Genomic DNA, 13480 nt, shown 5'->3' with positions numbered 1-13480 from the left:
GTCGAGACAAACAGGAGATCGGCTGTGTGATTGGTCACTGCATCAGCCAATCACTTAACTGACGGTGGGAATTGATTAAAATACATACGACAGAAAAATAAACACACGCAACCAAGTTTGATAAAAGCAGGAAGAGAAACAAAACACCTGAGATCTCCAGAGTTTGTTTCAAAAATTCAGATTTATTGATGAGGAGTTTGTTGTTTTGTTGTTGTTTGTTGTGGAGCACCTGTGAAGAAGCAAAGAAAAAAACTCAGGAAATGAAAAGAGGAATAAATCTTAAAAAACCAAGTAAAACAGTATAGAAATATTAAGCACGTTAAATAAAGAAATTAAATAAATTAAATAAATATGGCACAAATATAAAGATATAACATAAAAGGCTGAAGCATGAGTGAAAAGTATAAATGTATAAAATAACAAAGATATGCAGAAAACAGAGACCAATTTATATGAAATAAAAATATTAAAAGCACATATTTATATTAATAAATACATACAGAAACGAATGAGCATATAAATGTGATATAAATAAAATGCTAATTGTTATTTCTCTTTATAATTTGATATTAATTTTCTCTTTTATTTATTCATCTTTATGTTTTTATATTTATTTTCTTTTTCTTTTGAAGATTTATGAGGACAAATCACACACCCAGAACTGCTTCAGTGTCTTTGTCTAAGAAACACACACACACACACACACACACACTGTAACACCTGTTCCAGTACTACCTGTGGCTGAAACACACACGCACACACACCGTCTGCTCTAAATTCTTAATCATTGCTGGACAAAAGACACTCCTCTCTCTCCCTCCTGTCCCTGCTGTTCTTCCTGAATGTCTCTCGCCCGGGTCCATTGTCCTGCCTGTGGGGATGAGACCTGAGTGTCTGACAGGGGACTCCCTCTGGAGGGCCCGGATCACAGATGCTCTGCTGATGGGATGTCCAGTTAGTGAGCGCACACACACACACACACACACACACACACACACACACACACACTCTTTGACCATCACGTCTTCATTCAAGGACGAGTGTCAGACGCCAACACACACACAGACACACACACACACTCCGAGACACACACACACACTCTGAGACACACACACACACACACACACACACACACACACACACACACTCTGAGACACAGACACACACACACACACCCACTCCGACACACACACACTCCGACACACACACACACACTCTCTGAGACACAGACACACACTCCGACACACACACACACACCCACTCTGAGACACAGACACACACTCCGACACACACACACACACTCTCTGAGACACAGACAGGTCCATCTGGCCAGGAGAAGGTGGTAACGTGTCTGCAGGTCAGGCAGGAGGCCAGCTGTGTTTGTTGGAAGCTTCAGTGAGTCCGCCGGGTCCTGCCATGATTAAGAACTCAAACTGGCTCTCATGCAGTGTGTGTGTGTGTGTGTTTGTGTGTGAGAGAGAGAGAGAGGAGGATGGAGGAAGAGAGAGAGAATGAAAGAGGACGATAATTAAATTGCCAAAAGCTCTGTGCTGCTGCTACGTTGTGAATCCCACAGTGAAACGAGTTTGTTTGTTTCCCACAAGTCGTTTTCACCAGTTTTATGTGAGTCCTGGTGAGCCCTAAATCAAACCCGTAATCCTGAACCCGAACGCTGAGCGCACTGCTGACGGGGACAGCGTGCTGCTGCTGGATGCTGGCTGGGAGTATTTTCATCACAGGTCACGAGTGAACTTTGATGCTTATGATCCTCTGCGTGAAAGCAGCTTGAGTTCTCTAACTGTCCACATTACAGCCCGTCTGTAAACCGGCCCGGCGTAAGCCGGTCTGCGCCGGAGCTCCTCTGGTTCTCATTCCCCTCACTCGCTCGTATGATAGCGCGGCTCTCTTCACGCCCACACGCAGCCATTGTGAGTGTGAGAAGCTAAAAGCTATTGAAGCTAATTGCAGCAACAAAAGCACGAGGAGCGTTTATGCAAATCCTCGTGTCATTGTGCGCCTCGCCGCCTCTCTGTTCACTCCTCTCTCACATCCCTCCTTCACTTTCGTTTTTAGTTGTGTCTTCTGCCCTCATTTACTCCTGGCGCCAATCACACCATGAAGTAATGAAGTACTTCTGTGAAGTATTGAGACCATATGTACCTCATCTGTGCATTTATACCTCAGTAAAAGTGTTGGTACTGTAAGTTCTGCATGGATTATGTTCACACTTCAGATTTGATCTGTTACACACACACACACGCACACACACACACACACACACTTGGTGGTAGAAAAGATCGTGTTTTGTTTTGAAGATCTGCTTCTGTCGTCACAAACATGGCTAGAAACTCTCCCGTCATCTTGAAAATATCCGCTTCTGGTGCCAAACGTGCGACGCCAAAATGTCCGAGCCGTTTGGGTGGGAGTGGTCTCACACAGTGGTCTCCTGCTTGGCAGCTTGTTGGGTCCAGGTGTTGCGTCCAGGTGAAGACTCCTCCACTACAGACAGACAGACAGACGGACAGTAAATCAGTCCTGCGCCGGCTCGGCCTCCCAGGTGGTCAGTCGGTCATCTTGTTAGGCAGATAAACAGACAGTAAGTCAGTCGGTTTGGGTCCGGTCAGCCGGTCGGTCGGTTTAATTCAGTTTTCTCTGCTTCCAGTTGTGTATCGCCTGCTCATATCTTCCTATGGGCTGCGGCAGAACCCGAAGCTGTCAGCGTTATGAATGAGTGTGTTTGTGTGTGTGAGGGGACAATATGAATAGTGATTAGAGGGGCTGATAAGTGACATTTCCTCTCGGCACAGACTTTTATCGTCAGCACACACGCACACATGCACACACATGCACACACACACACACACACACACACACACACAGAATGATATCTAACTCTGTTCCCAGTAATTTACAAACCTTTATAGGAGTGTTTGTGTGTGTGTGTGTGTGTGTTACTACATGACTTTAGAACCAATCAGCTCCATCATTTCCAAAGTCTGTCTTTCCTCTTTCTTTCTTTCTTTCTTTGCTTTTTTCTTCCTTTTTCCTTTCTTTCATTTCTTTCCCTCCTTTCTTTCTTTCTTTTTTCATTTCCCTCCTTCCTACCTTCCTTCCTTTCTTTCCTTGCTTCCTTCCTTTCTTTCTTTCTTTCCCCTATTTCTTTCTTTCTTCTTTTTTTCTTTCTTTCATTCCTTTCCCTCCTTCCTTACTTCCTTTCTTTCTTTTTTGCCTTCTTCCTTCCTTCCTTCCTTCCTTCCTTCCTTCCTTGCTTCAGTCTCATCTGGCTCTTGTGTTTTTGATGATTACTGACACCAGCAACAGCAGCAGAAACACCAGGAGGAGAAGCTGTGGAGGCAGAGGAGGTGCTGTGAGCTGCATCCAGCATCAATTATTCAGCTCTCTGTTGCTTTGTACAAAGCAGCTCTCTGGCGGAGAGGAGGACGCCGAGACGGCGAGCGGGAGACGAGCTCTGCAAACTGCAGACAGAAGTGCGAGTGTGTTGGGATGAAGAGCGGCTGAGGCGGGACAGAGTCCACTTCAACAGCCACCGACATTATGGGAAATAAACGCTGCAGTCTGACTGATGAAAAAAAACACAAAGAGCTGGAACAAACATTTAGCTCACCTGTGCAGGTTTAGTCTTTCATAGTCAAAGCATTTTTCCTGAACCCAACATGCAACAGTTATTAGTTATCTTTTAAATGAATGTCTTTTAAAAAGGTGGATTTCTTCCAGTGTGTCTCCTTGTTGGATGGATTGTCAGATTTTAGATTATGTGTCTGTTCATGTTGTTTGTGGACGGCGACAGGAAGCTCGTCGAAGTCGTCCCGGAGACGGTCCTGAATGAATGTGATGCGATTGTTATTGTACAAATGTTGATATAAAAATGTACAAACTTCAGCAAAATGGCAACTTCTCTCTCTTGCCGCTGGGCTGCAGCCTGTGCATCTGAGGTTTGGTTCCTGGCAGGAAGTGGACTCGGACACCCTGAAGGAGCTGAGAGGGACATGCTGACAGACGGACGAGACAGTCAAACTTTATTTGTACAGCAGCGTCCATACGAGGACGGCCCCGGACAGGACCCGATATAATGTTTGACCTGGTCCAGCCTGGATCCTGGACCTGGTTTTGGTTACTAGGATCCAAGAGGATCTGAGATGACATCTGTGAGTTTTTCTCAATATCAAAATAAATCATACAGAATAAAATAAACAAGAAAGAGAGAGAGAGACAGAGACAGACTTCCTCTGAGTGTTTAGCTCATTAATAATACATAGTACGTGTGTGTGTGTGTGTGTGTGTGTGTGTGTGTGTGTGTGTGTGTTGCAGCCTGGCCTCAGCACCAGCTTTGATCAATCACAGCCAGAGAGGCTGGCAGGGTGGCACCCAGCAGGTGTGTGTGTGTGTGTGTGTGTGTGGTGGTTTCAGTGGGTAAATGAGGAGCTGCAGGCTGGGCTTCAGCTGTGTGTGTCACTGTGAGTGTGTGTGTCAGTGTGGTTTTGGTTTGAGGTTGGAGTAAAAGTAGTAAATTAAAGGAAACTCCCAGTGAGAAGTGATGCTCGTATGGGAACGCGGGCGACCGCTTGTTCCATCGTGTTCACAGTCAGTGCAGAAGTCGTCCAACAGGAGTGAGGACGGTCGGAGGTTCATGCTGTGTTTTGTCTCCTCGTGAATGAGCTGTGATCAGTTTCAGGGTGATGATGAGCCCACTGTGAACAGCTGGCTGTGTGTTCATGGCTGATCAATACTCACTGATCAGTTTAATACGGAGAAATATGAAACGTCTCTGTGAATGTTGAGCAGCAGAGTGAGAGTTTGTGTGTTTGTTTACATGGACAAGTGTGTACTGGATGTTGGAAAGAGGTGTGTGTGTGTGTGTGTGTGTGTGTGTGTGTCAGGTTGTAGGCCAAAGGTATGTTGTTCTGACTCTGTTGCCAAACTAATTAGCGCTGTAGAGCTCAGAGGCCTGTGGAGAGGATACACCACACTGTGTGTGTGTGTGTGTGTGTGTGTGTGTGTGTGTGTGATAGCCTGCCAACACACCTCTTCGCTTCTCATTCTCACACACACCTCAAGTACATAAACACCTCGAGCGCACATACAAACACACACTGACATCCCTCTGTCAGGTCCTGACTCCTGCTTGGCCTGCATTGCTGCCATCTTGTTATGCAAGCCACAGGTCTGCACAGTGTGTGTGTGTGTGTGTGTGTGTGTTAGTGATTTTGAAGTAACATGAGCTGTTAAAAAATGTTAAAAATATTCATAGTTTGGAAATGTGCTCTCCTGCCTGGAGAGTCGGAGCAGAAGAAGAAGCTCTTCTGTTCTGGAGTCAGGATGTAGTTAGCCTAGCTTAGCGTAAAGACTGGAAGTGGATGGGAACTGCTAGCCAGACTCTGTTCAGACAGATTTGCAGCCTGCGGCTTTGATGGATGCTCACAAAACCAAACCAAACCAAACCAAAACCTCGGCTGCAGTGCTGGAAAGTAACTCGGTACTTTCACCGAAGTACTGTACTGTATGAACATTGTACTCAAGTATTTTCCCTTCTCTGCTTCTTCATGCCTCTCCTCCACTATAGTTCAGAAGTGAATGCTGTACTTCTCCTGCACTACAGATGGACTGATGACAGAACAAACAGAGAGTTTATGATTCATGAACAGGCTGACTTAAAACTTTATTGACTTACCATTAAAGTGATGAACACCCAATAATACTGTGGACCTTATTCTGCACAAAGAGTCATTTTAATTTTGGCACTTCAGAATATTTCTACACTGTGGTATTTTATGTACTCACCGCAGTAGAAAGAGTTTCAGAGTAGTCATTTTGAAGTTTCACATCAGAAAGTCATTTTGAGAGGTCTGGAGGAGGCAGATGGAAGGGTGGGGGAGACAGGGAGACCGATAAGAAGACAACAGAGACGAGAAGGGAAGGATAAACGTAAAAGGAGGAAAGAAACAAAGAGAGGAGAGAAGGGAAGGAGGCAGGTGGTCAGGAGGTGAAGAGAAGAGCATTGGAGAAGATAACAAATACAAGAAAAGTAAACTGCAAAGTGGAAAGAACAGGACACAGAAAGTAAGGAGAGAGAAGGAAGAGGAAATGAGGGACGGAAGGAAAGAAGGACAGAAAGGGAAGGAGGAAGAGAAGAGAAGAGGGAAGCAAAAGCAGTAAGAGAGGAAATATAAAAAGAGAAAGGAAGGAAGAAAAAGGAACCAGGAAAGGAGGGGAGGAGGCCAGCAGGAAGGGGAGAGGACTGAGGAGGATGATGGAGGGTCTTAGGGGAGGAAGACTCATTCACTGTCTGCTGGCTGTGAGCCAGAGAGGAGGGGGAGGAGGGGGGGGAGGAGGGGGAGAGTCGTCTCTTTGTTTGAAGGTTACAGCAGGACAAGGAGAGAAAGAACAGAGCGAGGGAGGAGAGGATGGAGACAAAAGAGAGGAGGAGGAGGAGGAGGAAGGTGTGTAGTGAAAGAAAAAAAGAAGAAATGATGAAGACGTGAAGAGAAAAAGAGGGTCTCAAGTAATTTTGTGTCTCCAAGGTGGCAGCAGCTTTTATACCATTAACACTGTGTGTGTGTGTGTGTGTGTGTGTGTGTGTGTGTGTGTGTGTGTGTGTGTGTGCGCCTGCCAACTCTTTAACGAGGGACTGCTGCTAATTTCAGAGCTAATACTGAACTGTTCCACACCACTGAACCCAGGGAGGAGGAGGAGGAGGAGAGGAAGTTAGGACATAAGAGGAAGGAGACGGGAGGAGAGGAGAGGGAGGAAGGACACAGAGGAGTGGAGGAAGTGGAGTAAAGAGCAGGAGGAGAGAGGACAGGAGACGAGACAAAGACAAAAGAGAGAAATAAAGTGAGGGAAAGAGAGAAGGAAAGGCTGAAACAAGGGGATGGAGTTCAGAGGAGGTGAAGGTGAGGAGGATTAAACCTTCCTGTCACCTCCTTCTCCTCTTCTTGCATCCCTCTTTCATCATCCCTCTTTTCTCCTCAGCTGCCCTTCGCCACGTGTGATCTTTCTATCAGTCTGTCGTTACTGTTTCCTCCTCCTCCTGTTCTGACCTCCTCCTCTGACCTCCTCCTCCTCCACCTCCTCCTGCTCCACCTGCTCCTCCTCCTCCTCTTCTGACCTCCTCCTCCTTCTCCACCTCCTCTTCTTCCTCCACCTCCTCTGATCTCCTCCTCCTCCTTCTCCTCTTCCTCCTCTGACTTCCTCTTCCTCTGACCTCCTCCTCCTCCTCTCCCACCTCCTCGTATTCCGCCTCCTCCTGCTCCACCTGCTCCTCCTTCTCCTCCTCCTGCTCCTCTTCCACCTCCTCCTCCTCTTCCTCCTCCACTTCCTCCTCCTCCCCCTCCTCCTGCTCCACCTGCTCCTCCTCCTCCTCCTCTGACCTCCTCCTCCTCCTCTTCCTTCTCCACCTCCTCTTCCTCTGACCTCCTCCTCCTCCTCTCCTCCACCTGCTCCTCCTTCTCCTCTTCTGACCTCCTCCTCCTTCTCCAACTCCTCCTCCTCTTCTTCCTCCACCTCCTCTGACCTCCTCCTTCTCCTCCACCTCCTCCTCCTCCTCCTCTTCCACCTCCTCCTGCTCCGCCTCCTCTTCCTCCTCCTTCTCCTCCTCCTCCTGCTCCTCTTCCTCCTCCTCCTCTGACCTCCTCCTCCTCCTATTCCTTCTCCACCTCCTCCTCCTCTTCCTCCTCCACTTCCTCCTCCTCCCCCTCCTCCTGCACCTCCTCCTGCTCTGCCTGCTCCTCCTCCACCTCCTCCTCCTCCCCCTCCTCCTGCACCTCCTCCTGCTCCTCCTGCGTCCGGCGTGAGCCCTCAGTTTGGATGTGAGCTTCCAACATGAAATGTGCAGCGTGAGGATGTGACTGTGGGCAAACTTTAGTGAATGAAGCTTTTGCTGCTGGACTCGCTGGGTGTTTCTCTGAGCTGGAGTTAAAGATGATGTCCAGGAAGCAGCAGACTGATCCAACAACATGAATCATGTGTCCCGCTTGCGTTCACGCGCTGACTCTTGGTGTGTTTGTTGAGTTTTAATGAAGTGTGTTTCTTCGCTGCTGTGATTTGTTGCCTTGCGTTTATTCATGTCAGGTTTTGTTGCCATTAATCCATGTTACTATTCGTCTTTAGCAATTAATGCCCTCAACTCATATCCATAAAATTCGCATTATTACACTATAATGTTCATTATCTTGTTAGTTTGAAGCTTGGCCTAATTGTGCTGTGTTGTGCATTAATGAATTAAAGTTTCCTTCCAAAGTAGATAAGTGCTGTTGTGAAATTAAATGACAAAATGCCCGCAAGCAGAAAAACATCCCATAACAAACAGTCGCTGTTCAAACGACAGGAACTCAAATATGTGGTCGTTTGAATTAATCACATGTCGAAGGGTTTTATTAAAATCATCCGGAGTGCGTTAACACGTTCTTCTTCCACTGTGAACCGGTTTCAGGCTTTCAGAGCAGAAAACCCCTTTGTTTTATTTTTAAAAAGCATGTTTAGTTAAAATAGTATTTATGAAATATGAATTCACAGACTATAGACCGATAAAGACTGTGGGTGCAGCACCAACCAGGACAGGAAACAGGAAGCAGGAAATGTGTTCCATCGTGAAAACCAGCTTCACACACCTCAGTTGCCCTCACGCTGAAGTTTCCTGCTTCATCCTTTTCCTCACCTTTTCTAACCCCCCTCCCTCCCCTCCCTCCCCTCCCCTCCCTCCCCTCCCTCCCCTCTCCCTCCCTTCCCCGCTCTCCCTCCGTCTCTCTCTCTGTCTCTCAGTAGGATGGAGGGATTTACCAGCAGCTCTCTGTTGGTTCACTCCGATCCCTCCATCACTACAGTCCTGTTGGAGGATGATGAGCCCTGTAATAATTGTGTGTGTGTGCGTGTGTGTGTGTGTGTGGCAGCAGGAGGTGGCGTCCTGGTAGAGATCACGCTCACACTCAAAGTTTTTGTTGTGTCTGCTGTTTTCTGTCTGGTCCTTTATGTTCTGCTGCCTCCTCAGTCGTTTCAGTGAAACGTTGGACACTTTGTGACTTGATTGGTCGACGATGAAAGCGGTCGTTGCAGGTGAGCAGAGTTGTGAGTGAACTGAGCCTGACCGAGCTGTGATTGGCTGGATGTTGGTCAGCTGACTGCGGTCGTTCTGTTGGACTGATGCTTACAGGTTGAGCTGCTGTTTAGGATCAGATCACCTTTTGTTCTTCAACTCTTTTCGATTGTTGAAGCAAAAAGAAAACATGGAGGCTTGTGTGTCTGTTTTAGGATTACTCACATGTGTGATGTGAGCTCACACACACACTCGTTCTCTCTCAGCAGGTTTTAATCCTATAATTTGTCGGCTTTATGACGGGTTTATTGTGCCTTTCCAGTCAATCCAGGACTCTCCTTTCTTTCCTCTTTTCTCTTTCACTCTTTTTTATCTCGTCCATCTTTGTGTTTCATCTCACTGGTTTTCTTATCTGCTTCCCTCCTCTCTCTCGCTCTTCCACCTCTGCTCCTGTCTTTCTTTCTTTCTGTCTTCCTCCTCTTCCTCTCAGTAGGCAGATTGGTTTTGGCGCTCAGTCCTCTGATCAGCGAACACACACGCTCTTAGCGAGCAGCGGTGTCATCGCCATGGCGATGTCAGCAGGCGGGGCTTAATCCAAAGTGACACTTGTTCTCTGCCTCCCTTTCCCATCGCCATGGAAGCAATTACCCTCCTCCTGAAGGGCCTTTTGTCTGAGTGTGTGTGTGTGTGTGTGTGTGTTCTCGTCCTCCCCGGAGTTGACGGGGTGGAACCTCGGCTGCGGCTCTCCTGATTGGCTGAATTGAAAGATGGGGGAGAGCATCCAGAGGAGGACAGAGGGAGGGTTGTCGTCTTTCTCCCCTCTTCTTCTCTTCCGTTGCTCCTGTTTGTCCAAAACCTGTCGTGATTAATCGAGTCGTAGTCGATTAATCAAAGTTATTTAACGGAACGAAACTAATCACAAACTCTTTTGATATTTGTTTAATCATTTCAGTCATTCCCGCTTCTTTAAAGTCATTTCTGGCACTGAATGAAGAGTCTTTGGGCTGCTGGTTGGACACAAAGACGACCTGTGAAAATGACTCTTTCAGCTCTGATAAACTGAGGAGAATTTCCCACAGGTTTATAGACGAAAGGATTAATCGATTAACAGTGAAAATAAACGGCAGATTGTTCAATAATCCGGTTAATCATTAGCTGCAGACCTGATTGTTGTTACTGTTCACAAGCTGCTGCAGACCCCACAGGTGATTGGTCAGGTGGAGACGAAGGAGGAAATGTGCTCCGTCACTCCATCATCTGCCACAGATCTTCACTCCTCTTCCTCTCTTCTTCTTCTTAAAACCTCACTTTGCATCAATTCATTTTCCTTTTCCCACATGTGCTCCCTCGCCAACACGCGTTTTATATCTGAACATCCATGTTGACCAGATTCACGTCTTTAACAGTGTGTGTGTGTGTGTGTGTGTGTGTGTGTGTGTGTGTGTGTGTGTGTGTGTAGAGATTTCTATCAGCTGTTAAGGGCCTCTAACTCCACAGATGGTAAAGTTTGTGTGTGTGATGGCTATCGGCGCTCAGGACCTCGCACGTCTCCAGATGTCCCCGTCGGCCACCGTGCTGCGCTCCTCCGCCTTTTATCTCCGCCTTCATCTCTCTCTCTCTCTCTCTCTTCATATTGCTCACCGTGTTTCTCTCTATCTCGTCAGAGACGTTCCTGCATGCATTTTACTTTTTCTAAATAAACTCTGAAATTTTCTTCATCTCAGTTCGGCCTCCTTGGACGCACGAGCTGATCCTTTGATAGCTGCCCGCGACAGAAAAGTTAAGCTGAGAGTTTACTTTGAAATGTGATAAAGATGAACTTCTGTTTCAGCAAAATGAGACTGAGCGAAGGTAAATCAGCTTTAATCTCGGAGTGTTGGAGGAGGCGTTCAGATTGCAGGTTTGATTCGGCTTCGGTCAGGCTCTCTGAAAGCTGCCACACAGCTGTTGTTCGGAGGAGGATCGTCGGCCGCTGGAGACCAAAAAGAAAAATAAATTCAAGTTTAATCTCGGTTGAAACATTCACTGCACACCTGTGGGCCTTCTGTCGAAGCCAATTCAACCCAGCTGTGTGCTTGTTCAGAGCGCCGGATGGCAGGACGTAAAGTGGAATATTGTCTCGCAGTGCGTTAGCTTTTTGTTTTTTAACGGACAGAAGTCTTAACGTTCCTCGAGGACGAGAGCATTGGTTTAGTCTCAGCATTAAGAGTTGTGTGGGATAGAGCTTGAAAAGACGTTGGCTACATCCTTTTAAAAGCCAAAATGTCTACCGTAGCTGCTAAGCTAAAAGAATTAGCACACCAGTCTGCAGTGGCTGCACAAGCTCGAACGAGCGCGGCGAGACGAGATGAGACAAACACTGAGGGACGCCGACGTCGTGAGTCCTCTGTGATCTCATCCAGTGGTAGTGAGCAGATCATGACTTTTACTTTTGGGTGAACTGTTCCTTTAGCTGTCAGTGTGACAGTCTGAACAAGCAGCTGCTGTGTCCAAACAGATGAATCAGTCCAAAAGACAGGAGCTCGGACACCAAATCCGCTCCTGTCACATCACTGATGGCCAGTTTGACCTCCGGTTGACCTGGAAGTTAAAAATGGACCCCGAGGTGAACCTCCCAGCATGCTCTCTGCCCGCAGCCTCACACACGCAGAAGCACGCATATCTCTTCCTTTCAGCTGACAAGCTCTTTAAAAAGCCATCGACCCACCTTGCTGAACTTTATGACGTGACACACACACTCACATGCACACACACACATACACACACACACACTCACACACTCACTCACACACACACACACACACACACACACACACACGTCTCGTCTGCCATGACGAGCTCTTTAAAACACCATCAAGTCACCTGGCTGAACTGAACACGGTTTCATTTCATGTTTATAAGACCCAAACACTGACACACATACTCACTCACTCACACACTCACACACACACACACACACACACTCACACACACACACACTCACTCACTCACACACTCACACACACACACACACCCACACTCACACACACGTTCACAATGATCACAGGTGTTGTATTTACCTACTCAGCCGGCACATGATAAATATGTCTGTTAGAGTCAAGGTCAAACACACTCCCTGTCCACACACACACACTCACACACACACACACACAGAGCAGACAGACCCATTTGTCGTCCATCAACCTAATGCTTTCTAAGTTTGTGGAACATATAAATTCCGTGTGCTTGGCTGCTCTTGGTCTCCCAGCAGCAGTCGTGTGAGTCTCTGCTGCTTCGTTTGCTGTGCCATGAAAATAAACGGCTCAGCGTGTGTGAAATAATAACTGAAGGACTGTAGCTGCTTTCTGAATGTCCCCTGCTGACAAATCACTAAACATATCTGATACTTCAGCTCAAAGTGGAAGCTTTACACTCTACACTCTACACTGTATTTTACATTTTGTTCCTCTCCTCCTCTCCTTCTCTCCTTTGCTGTCTCCTCCTCTCCTCTCCTCACCTGTCTCCTCCTCTCCTCTCCTCACCTGTCTCCTCCTCTCCTCTCCTCACCTGTCTCCTCCTCTCTACTCCTGTATCCTTCTCTCCCCTCCTCTATTCTCCACTCCTCTCCTCTCCTCTCATCATTTACTGTTTGTTCTGCCTGATAAATAAATGACAAACAGTATGAAAATGATATTCTTCGCCAGATGACAGCCATTTTTCATCTCTCGCCCTAAACAACTCCTCCTCCTCCTCCTCCTCCTCCTCCCCCTCCTCCTCTAAGTGTTTCTCTGCTATCCCTCCATCTCATCCCTCTCCTTTTCTTTACACCACCCCCTTTTATCCCTCTAACACTTTTCCTCTTGCATTTTTTTGCTACAGCAAAAATTAATCACCTGTGTGTGTGTGTGTGGGTGTGTACGTGTGTGTGTGTGTGTGTGTGTGTGTGTGTGTGTGTCTGTGTGCCGGCAGGAAGCCCACAGAGGTTTTAAGCAGCTGATTTATTGCCGAGTTAATTCATAACGGCGTCCGATGATGATGAGAGGCCGCAGGAAAGTATGGTCGTCACTGCTGTTGTTGAAGGGTGAAAGAGAGAGAGAATAAACAGAGCAGCTCTTTGATATGAAGCAATAGAGTGGAAAGTGATGGAGAGGGTGAAGCAAAAGAGGAAGTAACAGAACGACGGGAAGGAGAGACAGACTGTCGGCCACTCAGCTTCACAATGAGGTGATACGGTGGGGGGTGGATCTGTTTGTCACGTGAGGAAGTCATCGGTGTGACATCATCACGTGATGTCATAGCGTAGATGTGGAGCGCTGACAGATTAACTACAGTAACTACATGATTTCTGCCAGTCATCCATTTAGAGGTTCTTGTGAAACTTTGGATCGTATCTCGTACGAGATCTTCCTGAGCTGGTCGAGTTCTCAAAGGTGTACTCAAACGACCTGATGA

At 47.1% G+C, this 13480-nt stretch overlaps 1 protein-coding gene across 1 annotated transcript in view; it reads left to right on the top strand.

Moving 5' to 3' along the window:
* The window catches only part of LOC124072110 (neuronal PAS domain-containing protein 3), a 209946-nt gene that overhangs the window by 80101 nt on the left and 116365 nt on the right, over window positions 1–13480 (top strand). The gene's annotated exons all lie outside the window — the stretch shown is intronic.

The sequence above is a fragment of the Scatophagus argus genome, chromosome 15 (assembly GCF_020382885.2).
Source record: "Scatophagus argus isolate fScaArg1 chromosome 15, fScaArg1.pri, whole genome shotgun sequence".
Lineage (NCBI taxonomy): Eukaryota > Metazoa > Chordata > Actinopteri > Scatophagidae > Scatophagus > Scatophagus argus.
Note: the sequence above shows the minus strand (reverse complement) of the source record. Positions and strands in the feature narration are given on the sequence as shown.